Source organism: Stenella coeruleoalba (genome assembly GCF_951394435.1).
Source record: "Stenella coeruleoalba genome assembly, chromosome: 11".
Taxonomy (NCBI): Eukaryota; Metazoa; Chordata; class Mammalia; order Artiodactyla; family Delphinidae; genus Stenella; species Stenella coeruleoalba.
The window spans coordinates 82314030-82339383 of NC_137157.1; the positions used below are offsets into that span (position 1 = coordinate 82314030).

At 41.7% G+C, this 25354-nt stretch overlaps 1 protein-coding gene across 6 annotated transcripts in view; it reads left to right on the forward strand.

Annotated features, from left to right (window-relative positions):
- Positions 1 to 1620: 1620 nt before the first annotated feature.
- Positions 1621 to 25354, forward strand: part of SOX5 (SRY-box transcription factor 5) — a 993819-nt gene continuing 970085 nt past the window's right edge. For 3 of the 6 annotated variants that reach the window (XM_079938029.1, XM_079938030.1, XM_079938035.1), the window contains exon 1: positions 1621 to 1993. The gene's annotated coding sequence lies outside the window, so the exon portion shown is untranslated. The remainder of the gene's footprint in view (positions 1994 to 25354) is intronic. The other 3 variants (XM_079938031.1, XM_079938033.1, XM_079938034.1) reach the window with 1 other exon arrangement.

Here is a 25354-nt window from a genome sequence, read left to right on the forward strand (position 1 = left end):
ATATTGTGATGGGTATGTGTTGCGTGCTTTAAGGAACTCTTATTTGCTTGCTAGCTGCCGTTTAGAAATCAGCTAGAAAAAGTCTGCGAGAGATCGCAGACAGGCAAGCCCTAAGCCTCCCTCCCATGCTCCTTCAGTGCCCTGCTCTTGCAGGAGCGTGAAGAATAAACAGACTGGCCATTGATCTCCGGGTGGTGTTGTTGCACTCTGGGAAATGCTGGGGGTGCCGAGGGACGTGGCTCAGTCAATGGATGCGCGCCTGAAAAAAATCGCCCAGAAGAGGAGAGAGAACATGCAAATCAGCCTCAAGCTAGAGAAGAGGAAGGGAACAGCGAGAAAAAGAAACGTGTTGCTCGTATTGTGTCTTAGTCCTTTTCTCCGCCACCCTCCTCCAGACCCGCTGCCTCCCTCGAGACACCTCCCTCCCTGTTCCATTCTGGACACCAAATCTGGGAAGATCTGTCAGGATTCCCCCGCTCCACCCTAGTTTTGAGATTTAATACGATTCCCCTCCCCCCTCCCACCACCCCGCCCCGGGGCAAACCGGCAGCTGTTTTAAGTCAATGAAAGTAAGATTGGTAGAGAGAAGCGCTGGAGCAGCCCGGGAGCTGTCAGTGCACACACAAATCAGCCCCACAGCTTCTGCTCGGGGCATCACCTACGGAGTTTCCTCCGATGGTGATGCAACTCCGAGGGGCTCGCTCTCGCCTTCCTGCGCCGACTCCACTGTCGCAGACGAAGGAGTCGAAGCCCAGGGCCGAGCCTTTTTAGACCCCTGAACATCATTCCCCGGTTCTTGGGCACTGGGATTTCGGGCTTCACACACACGCAAAACAAAACCAGTTCAACCGCCCGGGAGGCAGAGATGAGAGCGTCTCAAAACTTTTCTCCCCCCCTCCCCCCTCCGCCAAGGAGTAGGTGGGTGCAAAGTGCCGGCGGCGGGGACCCGCGGGCGCAGAGCCGCTCTCGGGGAGGCACTGGTCGCTTTAAAAACCCAACCTCTCGCCGCTCCAGCCTTGGCGCTGGGCGGACGGCGGCTCGCCTCTCCCGGAAGGTTCCGCGGACACCCGCAGACCTCCACGCGCGCCCTCCGTGCCGGCTTTACCGCGTGCAAACGGGGGTGGGGGGCGCGAAGGGGCCCAGGTAATGGTTACAGGACAGCGGGTGAGGTTCCAGCGCAGGGAAGAAGTTGACAAAGGGGACTTGACCAAACATGAAGGCGTATTTACAAACGCGAGCTCCACCGAGATCTGGAGAGATTCCCCTTCTCCCTGCCTCCTTCCCCTTCTGCCATTTCATTTTATCGCTCTTTTAAGTGGAGGGCAGATTGTTTTGTTGTGTTTTGTTTTGAAACATTCCTGCATGGTGTGGGTCATCGCCGCGTTATTTACCATCTAGTTTACCCTGCAGCAGCCGGGGAAGCAAACTCGGGGGCTCCTTCCCTTCGGATGGACAGAGAGGGCGGCCGGGCGACGAGCGGCAGGAAGGAGGTCAGGGTGGGTTTGCGGGAGCCCGGGGGCGACCTGGAGGGAACGCGAGCCCCCGGCACCGCCCCCCGGCGCACGCCCCCGCCCCCGCCGCACCCCCCCGGGGCGGGCGCCGGCCGCGCTGACCCGCTGCGGGTGCGCTGCCCTCGCCTCCCCCATTGTTCCGACTGTCTTTTTGCCTTTTGTTATTTGCACTCGCATTGTGTTGTTTGTCTCTGAAGCCGCCTCATGACCAGCAAAGGGATTTCACCTCGTCCTTGAGAGCTACACGGGGAGCGCGAGCGAGCGAGAGAGCGAGCGAGAGGCTGGGGGAGAGGGACGCGCGCGCGCGCGCACACACACACAGACACACACACACACAGACACACAGAGACACACACACACACACACAGAGTGAAAAAGGCGAGCCACCAAACCCATCTCCAGTCTCCTCCCGGGGGCCCCCAGCCCGCCACTGTGCCACTTTGCATCCCGCGCCTGAGGAGACGTTGAGGAGAGCCGGTAAGGTGCGTGAATCGCAGCGTTTTAACTTTGTTGTCGGTCCCGACGTGGTGGTGGGCAGCCCTCCAAGGCGCCGAGCTCCCCTCTGCCGCTCGCCGTGCCCGCCGCTCCGCACTCGTTCGCGGCTCCAGCTGGAGAGCCGGCGGAGGAGGGCGGGGGCCGCCGCCGGAGTTTTCCTCAAGTACAGAGGGAGGGGGACGGGGTGGGGGCGAGGGGAGGCGGGAGGCGGCTCGAGGCTGGCAGCCGCTCGGTCCCCCTCGCGGGGCGGCCGTCCGCGGGGACCCCGGCGTGCGGGCTTGGACCCAGTTCAGGAAATGCGATAACTTTATATTTTGCTTGGGGAGCCTGCGTGCTGTTGCCGGTATTGTTTTGCAAGTGGTGGCGGTGGAGGTAGTGATGAGCCAGGAGGGCAGGAGCGCAGGGAAAATCCTAGGCTCGCCCGTGCATCTCGGCCGGCGCCAAACGGCAGCCCCTCAAAGTTGGCCGGAGGGCCTGACCCTTCCCAGGACAGAAGCGCGACCCGCGGCCCACCCCACAACCTGAGCGCTCCCCCTGTTCGTCTTTTTGTTTCGCTTTCTGCCATCCCTGTCCCCAGAAGTACCCCCCTCCTCCCCCGTCCCCCCGGCGCGGAATTTCGGAAACGAGTCTCATCCTTCAGGATTCTAGGGATTTCAGACACCGGAAGCTTTAATTTTTAATTGCAACTACTTTTCCCCCCTCACCCCACTCCGTGTACAAAGTGGAGACCGCTCACGTGTTGTGTCACTTTAAGCGCGGGTTTGGGAAATCTCGCTTGCACTTTTGGGCTACAGTAATAAGCCAGGAAAAGAGGTTATACGAGTTGAAATCAAATTGGATTTGGAAATGTTTGCGTTTGATAGCAGCAGTTTGTTGAGTATTGGTCTGCTGGCATCGGATGCACACGAAGCACTGTTTACATATTTTGAGTCATTTTCCTTCAACGTTACAAAGCAAATCTATTAATAAATAGATTGACCCTGGTGAATATCTAAAGACGTTGGCCCCTGACCAAATGCAGAGTGTGGTGAATGTGAATCCATTTTGATGTCTTCCTTTCTCAATTAAAGGGGTCAAACTGAGGAATTCTTTGAATGTTGCAGAACGATATTCTCAGTGTCCACCAACTCAGGCACTCTGGGTGGCAGTCGACAGTACTTCTTGAGAAAAGTTTAGCGATTTGTTGTCACCCCGTTGGGAATCCTCACAATATCCAGATATCCAAAGGAGTTTGTCAAGAAAGGCATGAGCCGATTTCCCCAGAGACTGCCTTTAGGCCCAGCACAGTTCTTGAGTCAAAGGCAAGACCAAGGGAGATCTGTGGGATTTTGGGTAATAAGTGTGGGAATCTGCAAAGGGACTAGACAGAGTGATTTGTTTCCTTGCTGTTCATAAATAATGGCCCCTAGTATCCTTAAAAAAAACCCCTCCCCACAAACGAAACAGGCCAATCCAGTAGGCGCGTGGGAGATTTGTAGGCAATGGACGTTTCAATCAGAAAAACCAGAGCAGTTTTTGATCAGGATGACAAGGAGTGAGGCTCGATTGCCAAACGTGATTAGGTTAAGGGCCAGATGGTTTTAAAGTATACAGAAATGTTTTTTAAGTTTGACTTTTATAGCATTTAGAAGGAGGACGATTTCTTAGAGTCTTTACAGAGCTGCTAAATTTTGATCTAATTTTGAAGGAATTCAGCTGTACGTGAACTGCTATTAGCTCTGATAGGGAAGGAATCTGGTTTCAAATGCAGATACATGGGACAGAGTTTCTGGGGGTGCTTCTTCCTGATTTAAATATAGCTCTGAGGCTGAAGCCTAGATAAATTCAGCCACAGTGATTTAAAATCGTAAGTACTTACACTGAAAGTTCTCTGAGGCACTGTGTAAAGTTCTCCTGCAGATTATGTCATCAACTGTTTATTCCTCAGAAGTATACAAGATAAAAATCATAAGCATCACTTAAAACTGATGCAACACAGCATCAGTTAAATCCTTACACTGGTGGAGATTGCTTTTTTTTGCCTAAAAGGTAGATCTTTCATCACATGAGTTGTTTAAAAACATTTAATTGTGGGCGTGGGAAGGCATGTGCATAATTATTTAGTTATTTGTGTTAATTATATAGTAACATACTTGCTTGAAATTCTTTCTTTTTTGTCCTTTCTTTCCAGTGGTCTTCTAACAACCTTGTACATGAAGAAATAACAGAGTTTTTGTTTGCCTGGGGGTTTTAAAAAAAATCTCTTTTTGTAGCCTTTTTGAATGGGCAATAATGAATCAATCTGATATAGACTTGCAAGAGTACTCTTAATACAGGAAAAAAGAACTTCAGCTCTTAATACGGAAACCCTATATAGTTTCCTTGTTGAGATTAAGCAGTTCTGGTTGAATGCCATACAGGATTCAAAACTCTCAAACTTATTTGGTAAATAACTAGGCGTTTGAGATCCAGTGGTTATTTCAAGTTAACTTAGTTCTATACATGTAAATGCATATCCTGTTTAGACTGACACATGGTTTTGTAAAAGAAAAAAAATGAATATACGCTTATAAAGATGTTATCTGTGGAGAATATGGAGTAAACAGTAAATAAGAAGAGTGAAATTTATGCTCAGGTATGGCTTCTTCCTTTTTTTTTTTTTTGTCCTTTTTGAGCGTAAAGCACAAGCTGTCGGGAGAGTTTAAAATTTCATTTTCCAAAGAATTTGAACGCTTAGAGGATTTTTTCTCTTCTAAAGCAAATGAAAAATATAATGATAAAAGAATATACCGTCTTCTTGTAAAAGCTCTATCCCTTTATTGAGTGATAGACAGTCATTGTTTTCAAGGTATGTCTAGATTATATAAAAAATGTAATATGCAGGGCAGGATAAAACTTGTTTTTATTAGTCTAAAATACACTGGATTTCAAATAACTTAGAGTTCTAATGTTGAACACTATTTAGATTTCCAGCAGGTAGCATTGTTGGATACGATCGATTGGTGTAACCTGGATGGTTCACCCAATATCTGATCACCTCTAGTGGTAGAGAATGCTATAATTAGAGTTTTGAGAGTAACCTGGAAAACTTATTGTCTAGGCCTGAAGTCAGTGCATTCCCTCACATACTCGTCACAATTTTTAGCCTGAGAAATGTAGATTTATTTTAAAGGCAAAGAGAGTGCTTGGCTGTTTCAAATAAACTATCCCCTGAGCTTAGAGTTGTAGATAGTTAATAAAATAAAAGTCCAATTTTGTTCCAAACATTGTTTTAAAACACCCATTTGTAAATTGTCTACATTTGGTTTTCATATGTTAATGATTTGGGATCTGAAGCTTCTTTCAGAAAGGCATTTTGGTTTATCTTAAAAAACACCATGCAAAACTGTCTAAACAACTCTGTAAATAAACTGTTCCAAATGCCTCAATTTGATGAATGAATTAAAGAATTATAGTTCTTAATCCAATTATGATCAGTCTTGTTATTCCATTTCCCATTTGAGGGTGCTTAGGGAGTGGGGATGGCAAATGATTCTCAAATGTGAGTGGAATCTTTGTTGTTTATTTTCCGTGTGTGATATAACTTAAATCACTCATACCTAACATTTAGGAGAAGGATTTTAGATGAAGAGATGCAATTTAACAATCTTCGGTTAAACCAACAGTTCATTTGCATGTAAAGTTGCTCTTCATGGAAGAATAAAATGAAGTTTTTAAGACTGTGAAGCAAGGATCTAACCTTTTGCTTAAAAATAATGAATTTTTATATTTAAAGGGGCAGAAATGGAGCCCTTAAGGCTCAGTAGCAGGGCGGACATTCAGGCACTTTTAGTCACTTTCAGCTGGGCCATATTGGGACGTTTCCGTGAGACTTTTTAATAAACTTGGCTGTTTTCAGTGTTCTTGTTTTAAAAGAAAGGGGAATATGCTTTTTTGGGTTGTTTCCTCCAGACCCCTGCCCCTTTAGCGGCCTATATGGGTGCTCTTGAATGCTTTCCTGATCTGGGGCCTGAACTTTAGGATGGGCCCTTGATTACCTCCCAGTTTGCTTTAATGGACTCTTCTGAATTTCTGCCCCATTTGCCCAAGTTAACCTCTGGCTCATAAGCCAATGGATTCACAGGTGATAACAGCTTATTATGTGTTAATTCTCTAACTAAAAGTTGTTATTATTATTGCAGTTTATCATGACTATCTAATTCCTTAGAGAAAGACGTGGAGTGTCATGTGAAGCTGCCAGGAAGAAATACTTGTAAACATAGGGAGTTTTTGTTGTACCTCTCAAAGCATACCTTACAGGAAAGTCATTACTCTGCTTTTGAGTAAGGATGACATTCAGTGGGGGCAGTGTATCGATGGAATTAGGGGAAAAATGAATACATTTAAAGAATACATGAAATAACCACTCTTTAAAAATTGAGTCTTTAAATAAAACACCCAGAAAAAAAATGAGTCTCCAGGAAGTGGCAGTGGTGGTGACAGTGTTGGTATTGAATTCTACAGATAGACGTCCATTCATTCTTTATTGCTGAAAGTTCATTATAAGTTAAAAAAAAAAAACCCTACCTGATTATATCTTTGAGGCCCAATGACTTGTCATTCAATTACTTCGTGATTCTATGCTACCCCATCTCCAAAGGGGACAGACAGTGCAGCAGTCAAAGGGATGACCTCTACCTGGCATTCCCTGGAAGCTCACTGCAGCAGCAGTTCAAGTCTGGGAGCTAGGGAATTCAGGAGGGACCCAGGATGCAAAAGAAGCCAGCCCACTAGCGTTTGGAGTTTTTCAGTTTAGGTCTATTTATAATTCTTGCAAGACTTCACTTGGAGTTCTGAACATTTAGTGCTCTGCCCCTTTTCTTAACCTCTGAAGCTCGGGTTTATAATCCTTTTCTTGTAGGGATATTGCACGGATTACAGTAGGTATTGTATATCAGATTCCTAGCGTAGGGTCTCTCATGAACGAGGTGCTTGGTAAATGTTAGCTACACTCTCCTCTCCCTTCAATCAAGTCTAGATTTTGATCATTTATAATGTTCGAAGCTTCATTTTGTATTTGCTTTGAACTTGTTTGAATCCAAGAAGAAAAATATATCACTTTCTTGAGGCTGAGATCAACACTTTAAAATGGTGATTCAGTTAACGTCTATACATGATCTCTGACAATGTGGTTTTATTAAGATGCTGTGTTTGGTGCAAGTGTGAATTCTATCTTTTATTCATATAAATGTTCCTTCCGTGAAAGGAGCAAAAACTTTAGGACCTAACTATAGATCTCTCTTCTTGTTATAATTTTTGATTTCTTGTTACAGATATAAACTAGTGAAAATGTATTGTGCTGTTATCCATTCAGAGTCATGTACCACTGGGTTATGTTAAGTTTAGCCCATGTGGATAGAGAGAAATTCCACTTGGAAAAAGAGATAAGTCTGACTTTGCAATGTTTTGCCCTAAAGAGTTAACAGTTCGTTCATCGGGAACCTCATAGGTTTGCTTGTTTAAATTGGATGCAAGGAGAAAGGTACAATCAGTGTACCATTGTCTATTGAAGAGATGATGTACAGTAACATGGAAAACTTAGTGCTTGTTTTCTTCTCGCAGTGATTCAGATAATTTCTCTGTAAGTACAGCTGACCAAAGATAAAGAAAAGGCTAAGAGAAGAAAAAAAATGCAAATAAATGACTTGGTTATTGCATTAGTTTGGGTCCATGAAGAAGCAGACCCCAAGATGGGATTAGACATGTAAGACGTTTTTGGGGGGAGGGCACGGGAGAAGACTGGGAGAGCCTTTTAGCATGACCCAGGTTTGACACTTATGTAAGGAGGAAGGGAAGGAAAGAGGATTGAGTAGAAAGAACTTGACTGTAGTGCAGTCTGAGAAGGGTTTGGCTAGGGAGCTGGGAGTCAGCCATTGGAGGAACCGTCTGTCTCAGTGGAATGGCCTGCATTCATAGCCCCCACTGTGCTCAGTCCTTAGCTAGGAGCAGCCCCCTGGAAGCAGGGCCTTGGAGCACAAATGATACTGGAGACAGAGAGGGGCAGCCGGTGGGACACTGAGTCCATTATATTCTGGCCACAGGAGATGTGACTGGTGTAGTTGTGGTTTGGAAGTATAGCCCTGACCACTTGCTCTGGTTGGGTGGACCTGCCACTAAAAAAAAGACCTGGCATTTCTTTGAGTTCTGATGCTTTATTTTCCTCCATTGTAAAATGAGAATAATGATTGTTGTCACCTCACAGAGTGCTAGTCAAGATTAAATGAGGTTATATGAGATTATATATAAACACATAGTACCACGCATGGTACAGGTGAAATGCTCAACATATATTTCTCTCTTTTTAATGTAGTCATAAAATGCAATTGAGAGGTATAGATGAATCGTATCAGGTGATGGTAAATATATTTAAATGGTAGGTAGTTCATGTAATTAGAAGGTGTTGTTTATGCAAGCAGACATCCTTAATGCCTTTTCAGAATAGCTCACTTCGGTTCTCGTGCTTCAGTCCTTATTTTTATAAGGCTGTAAACAGTGCAACAGATAGACCAACTGACCTTGACCATCTTCTGGTAATTTGCCCTAAAGCGTGAGGTAGACAGAACAGTCTCTTCATTTCCTTACCCCTCTAGGCTTCCTATTCAGTTGAGAAGCAGCTTGCACTGTAAGTCTGCATTTTATCTTGAGCCTCAAACACCTTGCGAGTCTTTGCTCCCCTGTGTTACTGTTCCTAAACCAACTTGCCGCGCGCGGCACAAAGCACTGAACTCAAGTGGCCCTCAGCGCGAGCTCCTGCTGTGACGAGTCACAGAGCCACCAGCACTTTGTTGCGTTAGATTTGATCACTGCCATGAGCAGTCCTTCGATTGTCAGCTAAGAGACCCTTCAGGGAGTTGTCCCTTAATAGAAAGTCTCTTTTCTTCCCTCCTGTTGTAACTTTAAATTAAAAGAAACTGTAGAGGAGCTGGTGGCCTTGCAGCAGTTCATTCTTCTACCTACTGGGAGAACAACATCTGAGGAAAGACGTTATTGGACTGAGAATTGAGTTGTTGCTATTTTTGGGGGGCCAGCGTCGGGGGAGGGGCGGCTGCGGGGGAGGACGAGGCTCTCGGTAATGTCGTGGCAGGACGGCTGGCGGGGTGCCGATCCTTCTGTGCCTGCTGGGAAGCATTTGGGGGATGGAAGACATTGACTTAGCATGTTGGGATACATGAGACCACTGGTATTTTGCCCCTGATTTTTAGGTGGTTCTGTGTATGGTACTGTGGGAAACTGGCACCGGGACAGCTTCAGAATCCAAGGAGGATGGGAGGCAGGAAGAGAGAGCTAATTTTTGACACATTCCTCAGACAAGTGCCCCCTCTAGGGAATCTGTGCCCAGGATAAGGACTGCTTACTGTGAGGCTTTTGGCATAGTTTTCCCCAAATAGCGAGTGCTGGTTGCTTCAATGTCGCTAGTTAAAAAGGTTGACAAACTGAACATTTGGAGAGACTCTCTGCTGAGCCAGGCGTTGTACCCTCTGCAGTTGCTGGTCCATCCCCATTCTGGGTTAGGGCCTGCCCTCAGATCGGATGCCTGCTAGGATTCCCTGGGGCACTTCACGGCTGCTGAAAGCTGAACTTGTTTGACGTGTGGTATCAGGGGCTGACTGGGGTTTGCATGTATGTTCTGGCGATGCTCGGTGTCACTGTGCAGTATTGGCAGCCTTTCACGTGTATCTGGCACAGTCAGTCTCATTACTTTACTCTTGCACTGGGAGCTGCTTTGGAACAAGTGCATACCATTTCTTATAACTCTGTCTTGACTCTCCATACTTCACTTTCTCAGCCTCCTCTCCACCGTACCTTTACTACTAGCAGAATAGTAGTGCCTTTTCTACATTAAGTAAATGTACACTTTACAGGAAGTAAAGTGACAGTTTTAATGCACACGAACCAACCAACCAAACCAATCTCTAAGTTTGTAAAGAAAGTTAATGGGCTCACTCTTTATTTCTAGGGACCTCCTCAGCCCCGCAAACGTGCCTCCCTTCCCCTGTCACTGCTTACTGGACTTTTCTTAACCCTTCTGTTCCCACAAGGTCTTTCTCCTTCTGGCACCATCAGCATTGTGCATTGAGTTAACTTCACCAGAGGAAGTGAGAACTGGAGAGTTCTCTAAGTACTCTGCTGCCTGGTTCGAAAGGGGTAGCCATAGGTGACAGACATTTGGAAGGTAAGCTCCTTGAGGGCACGGTGTTGTGTTTCCAGCACAATCACAGTACCTGGAACAGGGCAGCCACAGAATCAATGATTGCTGAGCCAACTTGTCTTGCCAACTGAGCTTCATTCCTATTCAAGGCAGCCCTGCACGATGGGGAGGTGGGGAAACTAACAGTGGTTGAGCCTCGACCATGTTCCAGGCACGTGCTAGGTGCTTTACATGGATAATCCCCTTTAATCCTCACAGCCCACAGATTAGGTGGCAATTATCCCCTTTTCACAGATGGCCAGACAAACTCCAGGGGGTCAGGTACTCACTCATTTTCCTCAGTTAGTGAACAGGAGAATCACTGCCTGGATTTCAGTCTTTTTGACTAAACCACATGTATTCTTTCATCCTGCTGCGGCCAAGATACTGGTGTGGGGTTCCCATCCATGAAATGGGAGCACTAATGCCTGCCTACCTACCACAGGGATACTTAGGAGCAGGTGAGAAGTGGTCACTGGAAGTGATGCTTGAGCTGTAATTTCTTTTTTTTTTTTTTTTTTTTTTTGCGGTACGCGGACCTCTCACTGCCGTGGCCTCTCCCGTTGCGGAGCACAGGCTCCGGACGCGCAGGCTCAGCGGTCATGGCTCACGGGCCCAGTGGCTCCGCAGCATGTGGGATCTTCTCGGACCGGGGCAAGAACCCTTGTCCCCTGCATCGGCAGGCGGACGCTCAACCACTGCGCCACCAGGGAAGCCCTTGAGCTGTAATTTCTAAAAGTCACTTACTATTATCAGGTACCCACTGATCCATTTATTAACCAAATGAGTATTTACTGAACACACAGTTAGATGTTGCTTAAGCTGTACTTAACAGGAAATATTTTCTGATTTGAAGCAGAGTTTCTGACTACATAAAAACTGATATCAAAGGAATTTAATAGAACAGTGTCTCAAAGGTGATCACCCTGTCACCTCGCTGAAAACCACTTGGGATGTTTTTGAAAATCTACCTTTCTGGCTCCCCCTCAGATGTAGGGAACCTGAACCTCTGTGGTTGAAGCCCTGTAACCCTGAATTTTTAACAAGCATGACTGGCGATTCTTTTGCACATAAAAGTTTGAGAACCAGTCATAAAAAACCTTTTATTGATTTAGTTTGGTAGTGAGTTATATATATGGCATACGGAGATCAAGTAAGATGCTCAGAGAGTAGTGGCAGGGCCAAGATAAAGCACAGGTGATTGCTGGATTGCTAGAAAGAGTTTTTTGGTGATTTGGTGTTAGGAGTTTTGAAATAAAATTTAAAGAACCTAAGTACATTTGAGTATATAGAACAGTAGCATGCTTAAGGTCCAGAGTGAGGGGACCTAACACAGAGTGGGTTGGGGCAGGGGCAGGGTGGCAGTTCTGTGCATTCCAGGCTTGAAAAGATCTTTCTTTTCAAGGACAGGTGGTTAAGTAAACTGAAGACGAGGGGTTGATTTATTTTTTTCAGTTCTGTATCCCAAATGTTCAGAACAGTGTCTGGAACATAGTAGGTGCGGAAAGACCTTTGCTTAACGAGTGAATAAAAACAGATGGAGGGAGAGAGCAATATGTGGAGAACAGATTAGAATAGCTTGATTATGATTATTGTGGTTAAAGAAATCGAGAAGGAGTGTGCTGGAAAGGAATCCTAGTGAGATCAGACGAGGACAAGGTTGTAATTAGACTAATCTGGTCCTTACAGGAGAGTGCCTTCATACACACAGATAAACAACGCAGAAACAAACCTGAGGTTTGTATGGGATCGAATCAGCAGGCTGCTGTTTGTGTGTATTATCTTGGAAGCAGCAATTACTACATGAGGATAGGGACTGAGTCTGTTTTGTTCTCCAAATGATCATGGTACTTAATAAATATTTATTGAATAAATGACCGGGTTTCTACACGGACTGGAAAAGAAAGCTTTTAAACGATACAAACATGTCTTGTAAAAAGAGAGAAAAAAAAATCTTTACAAATGCTAACCAGTAGCTTGGTGATCGTGAAAATAGCAAATCTTCATAAAACTGGAAGTTCTTAGTCTGTTTGGAGTTCAGTAGGCTGTCCGTCGGATTGTTTGCCTGTCACCAAGCAGTGCTTTGCTGTTCACGTCACTTTCATTTTACTGTTGTCGAAAGTCCACGGTAATGCCTCGCACAGTGGCTTGCCGATATTAGCTATTGAATAAGTATTTGCTGAAGAGTTCAATCTGTGAATGAAGCGTATTGACTGGGGCTGGGGGCAGGGGAGGTGGGAAATTGGAGGCAGATGAAGAGAGTTGCCTTCCTTCACTTAGAATTCCCAGAGTGACCTGTGATCCAGTGACCTTTAGTAGGCATATTTTCCATATAACTCAAAGCCTGGTTATTGTAATCTTGAGAGGAAGGATGCTTGCTAAGGTAATGACTGCAAAGGTGGGTTCAGCATTGTTTGAAGAGGCAACCATTCGTTTGATCTCGAAAGTCAGGCTGGAAAATGTATTGGGGAAAAAACGGTGAAAAGTAATTCTAAACCTAACTGGAGTTTCAGTAGAAAAATGGCTCTAATTCAAACGGTGTAATGTTAACATCAATGCGCGTCTTGTGGCTCAAGCCCCGCATACTGCTTTGGAAATAAAAGGAGATTGTGTAAAGAATTAGCAATACAAGGCATTTTTAAGTGCTTTATTGCAGAGGCCTGTGATACTCTGTGAAATCTATGCAGGCTTTTTCTTCCTGCTGTGCTTAATTTCAGAATCTGATGCTATTACCCATCCTTGGAGGAAAAAAAAAAATCATTCTCCGTTAACTCTTAAAAACCGAGTTTAACATTGCACTTGCTTTCAACATAATCTTTCTGACATTTCTCAGGAGGAGAGAAGCGGTGTATTTAGCCACGGAGGGTTTTTGTCTCCTAGTATCCAGGATTGCTTCTAGGGGGCGGCATTAGAGGAAGAGGGCAAGTTGGAAAGAAATGTTAAAAGCTTAAGTTTAGAAATGGCTCAAGCAGCTTGAAGAATAAGGTCCCTGAAAGAGTCGGCAGAGCTTGTGTTTGGCATGCATTCAAATCAGAAGCCAGAAAGGCGAATGTGTTATAAAGAAGATCAGGCAGAAGCCAGGACAGGAGTTAAATCTTTACCATATCGGCGACTATCTTCCTGTGACATGAAGACAAGCCCCCCCAAAGTAAGTTCCTTGGCATGCCATTATTGTGCCCCTTTGCCTGTCTAGCTTGAAGTAGCACTTGATGTTGACTGATAGTTTACTGTTGCTAGGCGTTGTGCCAAACAGCTTATTTTTATTTTTATTGACTCTTCTCAGGAATTCTCGGACGTAGATACAGATGTTGCTCCATTATACAGATAAGGAAACTGAGCTGGCCCAAAGCAGTGGAGCTGAGACTCGAGCCCAGAGTGGTCTGATTCTGAGGCTTGGGCCCTTACCCATTGTAATATAGGAAGTAGATTTTAAGTCCTGCTGAGTCATCCCTCAAAATTATGCTTGTGTTTCCCCCCTTCCTTTATATATGTACTTCTGTCACTCTAGGACAGGCTCTTTTCAGCTTATTTCTGAACTTTTGCAAAGTTCCCCAAAGTGGGATCTCTCCCTACAATCTGTACTCTGTACAATTGTCAGGTGAATCTTCCTAACGTGCTATTTAGGTTATGTTGTCCCTTTCTTAAACGTTCACGGTGCCTGAATACTACACACAGATGGGACCCAGACCCTTACGTCTGTTTTTTAAGGGCCTTACCATCTTCTCCAACTCTTCTACCTTTTCAGGCTCGTATTTGAAACCTTCCTTTTGAGAACAGTTTGCTTCTGATCAGGATTCATGCTGAGCACAGTTTCCCAGATGACTCTCAAACTGTCTGTGACATGTGAGCCTTGTCAACTCCTCTCACAATGCTCATGCCAGGGGCCTTCCACGGGCGTTGCACTAAAAGCCATTGCTCGCATTTGAACCCTGTCTGACAGGGAATTCTTCCGGAGTTGCTTTTCCATCTGCTTCAAACCTCCTCATCATTTGACTTTCCTTGGTTCCCAATCCACTTGACTCTCTCTTTCAACTTTCTCTTTTGATTTTGTCCCTTCATTCATTCAGTAATCAACAAATATTTGTTGAGCACCTACTATGAGCCAGATGCCACATTAACTGCTAGGGAGTCTGTGATGTGTGGAACAGGCACACACCTTGCATGCAAGGATTTAAATTCTATTGGGGTAAATAAATTTTAATCAGATAATCAGCTGCATTTCTGATGGCAAATTGTGGAACTATATTTCACAAAATTATATACAACATAGAGGACAAGTATCTGATATTTTGGCAGGACAGTCAGAGGAGGATGCCATGAGGAAGTCACGTTTGAAGGATGGTTAATGACGTCAAGAGGACATAGGGAATAGCATGTGCCAAAGCTCCAAAGAGAGAGGGAGAAGGATGTGTTCCTGGAATTAGAAGGCCAGCATGGCTGGAGCAAAGTGACTGGGAAATGGACATGGATGGGGCTGTAAAGGTGAGTCTTCTTAATGAGGCTGATAAGAAACCTATTGAATAGTTTTAAGCAAAAGACTAATAAAATTTGTGGCTAGAGCATGTAGACCAAATTTAAGAGAGGAAGGAATGGATTTGGTAAGCTAGTAAGAAAGCTATTGTAGCGACTCACGCAAGAGAAAGATAGTGGCTTGGATTTTGGACTTTAGCAGTTGTGTTTGAGATGGAGACAAAAGGAAAGGTTTCACAAGCACACTTGGAGGGGAAATTGCCCAGTTTCAGGTGCTTTGTAACTGCCCCCCGGCCATTCCCCCTCCACCAACCTAATGGAATATTCCACCTGGGAATTACCCATTGTTTCCATGTTCCATAGGTTTAGAAAAGAGATGCATAAGTCCATACACCTCCGAGGGATCCTGCTGGCTGGATCTGTACCTGCTCTTGAGTATTCAAGCAGAGAGATTTGATACAAAACTTACAGTCCCTCCCGTCTACGCATATGTATTTGCTCTCACGTTTCTATGCTTTCCTTCTGTATATATCATCCCTTCATATAGATTTTCTGAAACCCTACCCATTCCTTAATTTCCACATTAAATTTTGCTTTTCCACAGCATCCCCACAGAATATACTGACTGAAGATCTCTCCTTCTGATCTTATGATATGTATACCTATAACCACTTTTAAGGCTTTAACTGTATACTGTACTGTATCGTAAGCATGTCGTGAATATGCCTTATCCGTTGAGGGATACTGTGAATTTGCCTAGGGATGTGGATGCTGTAGTTCAATGTTATACTCCTCTTTTGGATCATCATTTACGTCGTTAGCATGGCAGCCTACTTAACCTCTCTCAGTGTGCGATTCCTCATCTGCAGAATGGGGATAATTAGATGTACTTCATAAAGCAGTTGTGTGGGATTAATGAGAGAAGGAGTACAAAGTCTATGAAACAATCCTTGGCCATAATGAGCTCCACCATGTGATGACATTTTATGGTCATAAATGTTATTGTTTGAAATCAGAAACCTGTATCTTATTACTACTTTTGTCTACTTGGAGATCAAAAAAATTATTGAGTTCAGAGTCGGATTTAAATTTATGTATCATTTCTGCCAGGGGGATACAGATATAAGTAAATCCTGCTTCTTGTCTGCACAAACCTCTATTTGATAGGGAAGCTAGTAACATAAACTGGTAATTATATATCAGTGTGATAGGTAGAGCGATAGAGTATTTTGAGAGCACAGAAGAGAGGTTGGGGGAAGATTTTCTAAGTGAATTGATGTATGAGCTGAGTATTTTATCAATCAATTAAATACATACTAAAATAAAGTATGTATATCGTATAAAATTCAAAGCTACATAACAGAATAGCACTCCTGTCTTACTGACGATCATGCCACTCCATTCCTATTACTTCCAACTCTGTATTTCTAAATAAAATGTTTACTCCTTATTTTTCAAAAAATGTTAGTTATTGATTAACCTCCTATTATTTGGCTTTGTTATTCTACTCTTCCCCCACCCCTGCTTCCTAAAACCACACATACTCCTTTTCCCATTGTCCCAATAGACTTTCGTCTCCCCCCTTTTTTAGGGTTAAATCAGTTCAGTAAACACAGTTACGGGAATTCCCTGACAGTCCAGTGGTTAGCACTAGGCGTTTTCACTGAGGGGGCCTGGGTTCGATCCCTGGTCCAGGAGCTAAGATCCCGCAAGCCCCGAGGCCAAAAAAAATCAAAAAACCAAAATAAATAAAAAACCAAAAAATACCCCAAAAAGCACACAGTTACTTTGACTCTTTAAAATGTTATTTATCACTGAGAATATTATATATTGATTACTTTTACTTTTTATACAACTTGTTTGGTTTTCCTGGAGTTAATAATGGCTTATGTTCAAACTTACAGGTTTTACTAGAAGTGCCCAATGTTTACTGGAATTTCTGAGTTAGGCTGAAAAAGGTGGAGTGACATATCCAGGGTGGGCCTTGGGGGCAGTCCGCTGTGGTTGGAAGGATCATTTTATCACTGACATAATTTAGAGTTAGTCTTAGAATTAGATAATAAAAAGACCACTGACTTTTAGTTATTTATATTGTGCTTCTTAAAATTTCTGCAGACATTGTGCTCCCTTATTGCCTGTACTTGGGCACTCTGCTTCCGCCAACCTGCCCTTGGAAAGGCTCTGAGTTAAGCTAAGAAAGGAAGAGGGTGGTGCTTTGAGAAGGGAGGAGGGTATTCCAAGCAGACAGGACAACGTGAGTAAAAAGGCAAGAAGGTGAAAAATAGTGTGGCGTGTTTGTGAAATTACAGAGAATTTGGTGTTGGTAGAACATAAAGTACATGATAGGAACCAGCTGAGATGAGGCTGTGATGTTGGCAGCGGTCAGAATCAAGGTGGTCTTTTTATTATAGACCAAATGCCCCAAATTCTGTCTTTTAGGCCATGGGGAACCTTATGATGTGCAGTAACATATGGTCTGCTTTGCCTGTGAATGAACTAATGACACATTAGCCAGAAAATGCAAAACTGCCTCCTTAAGTCAGCAGTTAAAATGCATGTTTGGTGACATGTTAATACTTTAGGGGTACCCTATCAGTAGAATTTTTAGAGCGCACAATCCTGTAGAATGTGCATGCACGCACAGACACATATTCATAATTTATGTACATGTGTTATACTTGAGCTAATATTCAGGGCACAGTAAACTCTGAGAGCAAGGTTCAGTTTAAATAATAGTTGAAGTAACAGTGGTATTACATCAGAGTTCCCTGGAAACCAACTCTGACGTGTAGATTTGCATGCATTGGATTTATTGGGAGGGTTCTTGGCGACAGCACCTGTGAGGGGCTCAGAGAAGCAGGATGCGCCTGAGGAGAAGTTGACTATGATGCAACTGGGGCTTCAGCTAACCTATGAGGAGCTCTGGAACTGGATAGCTCCTTGGAGATGTCCTGAACTGAGACAAGGGGCCCAGGTCTTTGTAACCATACATTGGTGCTGGATGTGGGCCATCCCTGGGGAGCCGGCGGAACTTTGGATGAGGGCAGTTCTTGAGAAAGGCCTTAGATGTGAGTCTTCAGCAGCCAGTACTCTTGGTAGCTAGGAAATGAGCGCTGCTAGGTAGCACACTGCAGTATCCGCGAAACACAGCCTTCCCGAGACTCTCTATTTTTTTGAATTCTCATAGATTTTTCTTGAAATGTGGCTGACAAAGAGCTAGCAGTTGGTCTAAAAGATACAGTTCTGCCACTTTCCCATGTTCACTTGTATTTGCATTATTAGTACTACTTTGAAAATTCCTAGGTTTTTGTTTTGTTTTGTAGGACATATTTTAAAACCACTTCTCTGCTTTATGAGGGTTAATTTATCTAAAAATTAGACAGTGTAGTCCACAAGCCACAATGTGTGACAAAATGGTAAAACAAAAGAGAGAGAATGGCATTAACATTAAGTTCTTCCAGTTGTGAAATGCAGGCCCCTGTGGCAATCTATTAATAGTTAGATGAAAAAAAGGAATACGTGGATCATCTTGAACTTCCAGCTTTGGAGAAAATGTCTTTATGGAGTGAGACCAAGGGACATTTTAATTGGAGGTAGGACAGCTGACTGGACATAGACATATGGTGGTGGTAATGGTGTCTTTGTGTATTTATAAAGCAGGAGGAATTCTTGCCCAGTATGTGGACAAGAGTATAGGCCTAGGTTTTTCAGGTTCCCAGATGGGCATCTAAGTCAGTGTTCTCCTAACTTTTTTTTGACAATGTATATACACCATCAATAAAAAAAAGAAAATATTACTTTACTAACAGTAAACATGCAAAAGTAGAAATTAAAAGGCCTGAGATAAAGAGGGAATAAAGGATATCTATAGAATAGGAAATATAAATAAAAATTGTAATATTCTCTTTTAGCATGCCAGTGGATTTTTTTTTTTTTTTGAACCCACCTTGAAGACTCTTTGAGCTAGTTTTCTAGAGCATAAGTTATATACTTAATAGGGGAGAAAGTGTACTGGTGTCAAACTTTGACAATTTTTATGAGTTTGACCTACGCAACTATTTAAATGTGATAGTATGAACTACAGGTATTAAGAAATAAATAAGGTTTTAGAACACAGTTGTGGTACTTTAAGATATTTTAAAAATCATGAAAGGAATGTGTGTGTGTGTGTTTGTGTGTTTGCACTAGCCAGCATCATAATGACTTAGCATTTCCTTCTGTTTAGCAATTCCTCATAATTAACTAAAAGGTTGGGGCCACACTGACACCATTACCCCTCTGTATATCTGGCTCTAATTTACGAGCCATATCCTGCCTAATATGCCAGAATGCTTTTGAATGTTCTCTCACTGCTTATTTTTCCTTGGATTCATGAATTTATAAATGTTGCATGCAACAATTAAAAGATATCTTTATTTGTGTCTCTCAGCAGTAGAGAACCTGAAAAGGCAAAACCTTTCCTAAATGTAATAAGTTCCTTCATGTCCTTTTGGAATTTTAAATGTTTATAAGTATTTTTATAGCAAAACTCAGCCTGGCTTTAAAGAATTATTCCAGATTTATCTTGTGCCTGAACTTTAGATAGCTTGGCTTCCTTATTAACATCTTTTATTTTGTTAATAAAAGTTCATTTCAGTTGTGTTTTCATTTTTATATTTAACACTGCTCACAAGTGTTGGTTGCTTTGAATTTCTTGGAAGGAAGGGGGATAAATACATTTCAGGTAGCATTATTACTACTTTTCATTATAGATTAAATTAAAAGGTAGCCAGATTTGGAACCAGTATATAGAAATCTTAATAAGGATATGGTAATCATGGTTGGATTCCTAAGTAAGCCTAATCATATAATTTAAAAATATAGTTCATAAGTTAAAAGGCAGAAACCTCATTATGCTAGAGAGTGCTATTTTTAAAAATAATAAAGAATTAAGCTTCCTTTTTTTTTTTTTTTTTTTTTTTTTGGCGGTTGGCGGGCCTCTCACTGTTGTGGCCTCTCCCGTTGCGGAGCACAGGCTCCGGACGCACAGGCTCAGCGGCCATGGCTCGCGGGCCCAGCCACTCTGCGGCATGTGGGATTTTCCCGGACCGGGGCACGAACCCGTGTCCCCTACATCAGCAGGCGGACTCTCAACCACTGCGCCACCAGGGAAGCCCAAGCTTCCTTTTTTATATACATACAAATGATCTTACCATTACTGAGTAAAGGACATATACTGTCTCTCAAAAGAATACTGTGCCTTGACGTTTTCAGGTGATTCCATCCATATTTTTTCTTATTCTCTTTATAACCATTTGCATATTGACCTTAATAGCAATTTAAAATATACAGTGTTGTATTTGACTATGATTAACTCTTAATTCATTCATTTAAAATATGTTTATTGTGAGTCTGTTCTTTGTCACATATGACAAATGTTGAGTAATGGAGTTACCATGGTAAGTAAAAGAGATTTGGCCCCTGCCCTTATGGAGTTTCCAATCTAGTGAGAAAGATGGAGGTTAATCAGCTAATCATGCTGGAGAGACATTCTCTACTTCGGTGTAATTGTGACTGGCAACTGGATTGTTAATTAAAAAAAAATTGCTAAAGCATAGAGTCTTAGAGAAATGATGTCATCCTTCCTTAAATATTTTAAGATTTTAAACAATGTTTAGTCAGTTTGTTTATTGGTGTTCCATTGTTTATCAGTATTTATCAATTTGCCAATTAATTGATGTATAGTTGAAGCTTTTAAGGATGGGTCTCTTGAGTAACATATCTTGTCATCTTCACACCCAAAATATATGTTCTGTGGTTTTTACTTTTGATTTGCTAAAAATGATAGGAGAATTTCAAGGCATTTTGGCAAGCAATCCAAGTGCAGAAGTTAGTCTAGTTTTTTTAATTTTTATTCCAATTTTATGAAGCTACTAGACACCTAATTTAGTGGTCTTTAAAAACAATTTACCTTTATTCCTTAAAGAAGCATTCAATCTAGTGTCACTAACAGCATCCTTTTTGCCCTCATATTCTATTACTTATGTAATATTTAATGAATTTACTCAGTTACAGTGGCAAATAGAAACGGTATAAAGAGCCCTGGGATCAAGCAGATAAGTAAAGCAGTTAGAGTGGGAGTGTGTGGTGCGCTACAGTAGCCTTTTTGCTATGAGGGTACCCTGGCTAATAGTGTGTTTCACGGAGGGAATGGAACACACCCGTTACTCTGGTGACTTGCTGAACTTAGGTTGTCTATGAAAGTTGTATTCTAGGGCTAGTGATGAGTACTATGGAGTATATCATGGAGGATGAATACAGGGGGCTATAAGGAGATATTATAGCGTAGCCTGATTTATTCTAGAAGTCACAGCAGGACTTTCAGGAGGATGAGACATTTGGGTTGGAATATGAAGAGAAGTAAGCTGTGGTTGAGTGTGGAGAAAGAACACTTTGTGCAAAGCTCTGAAGTAGGTTAAAGGTTGGGATATTGAAGAACCAAAGGAGACCAGAGTGGCTGGGGCACAGAAAAGAAGGGCAGGAGTCATGAGGAATGAGGCTGGAGGAGGAGGCCGGCGTCCTGTCTTGTAGTGTCTTGTAGATGCTGCTGAGGTTCTGGGTTTTTATCAAAAAAGTAAGGGCAAGTAATTAAAGGATTCAGATTTGCATTTTGAAAAGATAATTCTGGCTGTTGTTTGGAAAATGGAACGAACAGGGCATCAGTTATATAGTGATTAGAGTAGTCTAAATAAGAAACGTTGTCCTTGTCTCCAAAACTATTCATTCTTCCATTTTTCAGGGCCTTATCCTGCTACAAGTCTAAACGGGTCCTTGAAATACTTGAGGAAAAGCAGAACCTAAATTCATCATAGGTATAAATCTTTTCAATACCCAGAAAGACCTGGAATGGTATTTTCTATAGCGTACTTTGCTTACCATTTTCTCCTTTTATATTTGTATTTATAGTCATGATTTCAGCACATCATGTTGTCAAGACAATAGAAAAAAAAGGAAAAGTCATTCTTTTAAGCTTGTACCATGCTATTGATTTTCTTTGAAAGGACAACAAGTGTGTTTATTTTATCACTGTGGATCTAAACCTTAACCATGAAACACCATTCTTTACTTCTAAACTATGTGTAACAAAGAAATTCTTTATTGCAACGTCATCAATAATTCAAATGCAACTTAAAGGAAAGTAGGGCAGCATAAGGAAAAACACACTTGTTCCATAATTGAGTCGATTAAATAGTATTGAGTCCCACTGTCATATTCATATTGATGAAACAACTTTTATAACTACAAAGAGTCTAATAAGAAGGAAGACCTCAGAATTATGAGACAATGTCATAGACATTTCTGTATTTTTTCGTATTGTAAAATACAAATAGTGAAAGCAAGCTTTTACTTGTGTGCGATAATGAAGGAGCAGCTTTTGAAAGGTACTCTTACTGGGATTTTCATAGTTTTCAAAGCTGTGCAGTAATAACCCAAGCTATTTTGGAACTGTGCATACATTAGTGTTCTGGTGCAACATGATACAATAATGTGTGAAAACGTATACGATCGCACCTTGTTTAAATTTGCAATTTTTCAACGTAATCCCGCAGTGAGCTCTTGTCAGGTTTTGACTGCATAGGGGAGGAAAAGTTTATAGAAGCCTAAGAATGGGTTTGGATGTAAATATCTGACTATGAAAATAAGACTTTCTAAAAATTGTACTTTTTTGAAAGATCAAAAGAGTTCAGTTTATCTTATATATAATATTTTGCAAATCAACCTGTTATTAGTTTTGCCCAGTGGAAGCTTAAGAACGTGCATAAATAACCTTCAGAATGAATATGTATATCTGCTCTATTTTTTATTTGCAGAGTGAGTGAAAAGTACAGAGTTTGATCTTTAAAGACAATGATCACATTATAATTTATGCATTCATATTAATGTTGTTTCTCAAAATTTCACCCAGAGAAGCAAAACCCGGATTCCATTGATGCCCTTGTCCAAAACATTTTGGAAAACTTCCTCTCAGAACTGTCTTTTGAATCATTTGCAAGCCTGACTAAAACATCTATCTCATTACTTTCTATTCGCATTTTATACCAAGATTCATCATGCTTTTTTTTTTACTCACCAGAGTTGGCTATAAATGTCTCTTTGAAATGATGAAAATGGCTAAAATTGACTTTCAAATTATGAAATTTGTCACCATTGAGGATATTTAGAAATGTGTATGCCTGTGTGTGGCACAGACTTAGAAAGCAGTTTCAGAAGGAGGTAGAAATACTGTGAGGAATGGCTGAGCTTTAGAGTGAGTGAGTGGTGTTCTGAGGTGACCACTGTGAAGGGAAAGCACATTTGGATGACATGGTATGTTTGTTTAAAAACCAGTCACATTACTTTTTAATGACGCTGTGTATTAGTTTTTACAACGTATGCAAAGAAAAATGCAAACATGCCTTTTGGAATGCAAGGCCAAAATATCTTAAACAATTAGCAGCATATTTTATTAGGAAGACAATTAAAAGATTAAGCAACTACAGTGCTAATCCTGTGTTGGCAGATTCTTCAGATAATGGTCTTTACGTGGGAATGTCTCTGCACAGTTTTATTTTATTTAAATACTGTCATTTACTGTCTGATCTATAAGTATGTGTATTTCCTTTAGCATCTTACATAATTCATACTTATTTTCATGTCATTTGAAGGTACTAGTTGGTAGCACTTGAAATTTTCATTTCAGTTGACCTCTTCCTATAAGTAATTGACCCGGTTTTCAGAACTATTAGTGCTTGTTTTCTTAACCGTCAGTAAAAAAAAGCAAGTAGTCACATGTGCTTGAAATGTAAAATAATTGGATTGACTTCTAAATATTTTCTTCATTTAAAAACAATCTGTGGTCATTCAGTACAACTCACACAAGTTTATGTGTTAAATAATTTATGAATAAAATGAATTAGTAATGTACATGTCCAGAATGTTCACCACTTGCCTCCAGTTTGAACATCTTTACTGTGTTCTCTCTTAAATGGGTAGGAAGTGAAAGAAGTGATTGCCAGAGAGACTTAGTTGAGTAGCTTTTATTTTCTGAGTGTTAGAATTGGTATTAGTGCCGTCTAATAGAAGGAGAGGAAACAATTCAAATATAATTTTGCCATGGTTGGTTTTTGCGACCCTGTAAGATCAATGAAGATTAGAAGCCCAAAGATCTCAGAGAGTTTAGGACAACTTTCTGAGGCAGCGGATGGCAAATGATAGCCCCTGGGCAGGACTCTTGTTTAGTGAATAAAATTTTATTGGAACACAAGCATGCCCATCCATTAACTTGTTATCCACAACTACTTTCAAGCTGTAAGAGCAGAGTTGAATAGTTTGTGGCAGATAACATACAGCCCATAATACTAAAATAGTTACCATGTGGTCCTTTAAGAAAAAAATTGCTGGACTTGTAAGATAAAGGACCACTAGTTGTACCTGACATCCCCATCTTTATGAAAAATCTAAAGCATTTAGAGAGCCTCTTTGGAAATTAGAGGCAACATACACAACATATTTGGAAACATGGTTGTGATCCATTTGTCAGAAGATATAAAAAGATTCAAGGTTTAAGGGGAGCTCAAAGCAAGAGTGGGCCCTATTGCAAGTCTGGGCTGCAATCAGTGCAAACGGTTCTGCCTCTTGGGTCATAAGACTAGGCAGAAGCCCAAAGGTAGTTTCTGACTTTCAGCTTTCGGTGTTATCAACAGGGATCAAATGTCATTTATAGCTGCTTGAAAATGGATAGATGTAAATGCAAACCAGTGTTTGAAGATCTGGTATACACTTTTGCACCACTTTTCGGTATAGCTAACACACCCTTTGGAGATAAAGGCTTCTTGTTTAACATGGTATGTAGTTTGTGTAGACTGATTTGTGTCATAGTGATTCTTTTATCCTGGATTAAACTATGTTCACATTTCTTTTTTTCTGGTTTTGTGGTACTAAATGGGCTTTCTTTTCCTGAATGCCTTTATCCTTGACTATTCTAAAAATTTTAAAGCACAAGATTTATGCAGGAATTGTTCCAGACTAATAGCTACTTCCTTCATATTAAACACCTTAGTTTGTATTAATGAAATTGGGTGCTCTTTTGTTCCTTTTCCCAACAAGGGGAACAGTTTTGGAGACTAAATCAGTCTTAACATGTGCTGCACCTTGAGTTCTTTGGTAACTTTATTTTACCTACTAACTGTCATGGATTTTTGACGGCAAATGTCATATTTGAAATTCCATTGAAGGAAAGTATAACACTGTGATAATGTTCATTTGCAATATAATTATTCATTGACAATTTCTAAAATCTATAATAGGTTAGAAAATAAAATCCCAGCAGCTTTCATGTTCCCCATTAAGAAAAGTAGATTCAGAAAGCTTATATCATGGTACTGCTTACCAAAAGTTAGGAGTTTTATTCTTGTAGGAGTTAGGCTATTAAGTAATGTTTATATAATCCTGATAAACATTTCTCCATGACTGAATTTTGAGTGGAAAACTTTCTTTCCTAAAAGGCTCTAAGTGAAAAAAAAAAGGCCTGTCCTCTGACTATGTGTAGTGTGTGTGTGTGTGTGTGTGTGTGTGTGTGTGTGTGTGTGTGTATATATTTAGATCTATGTTAATACCAACTAATGCCAACATCTGGCAAAGAGATGGAGATCTG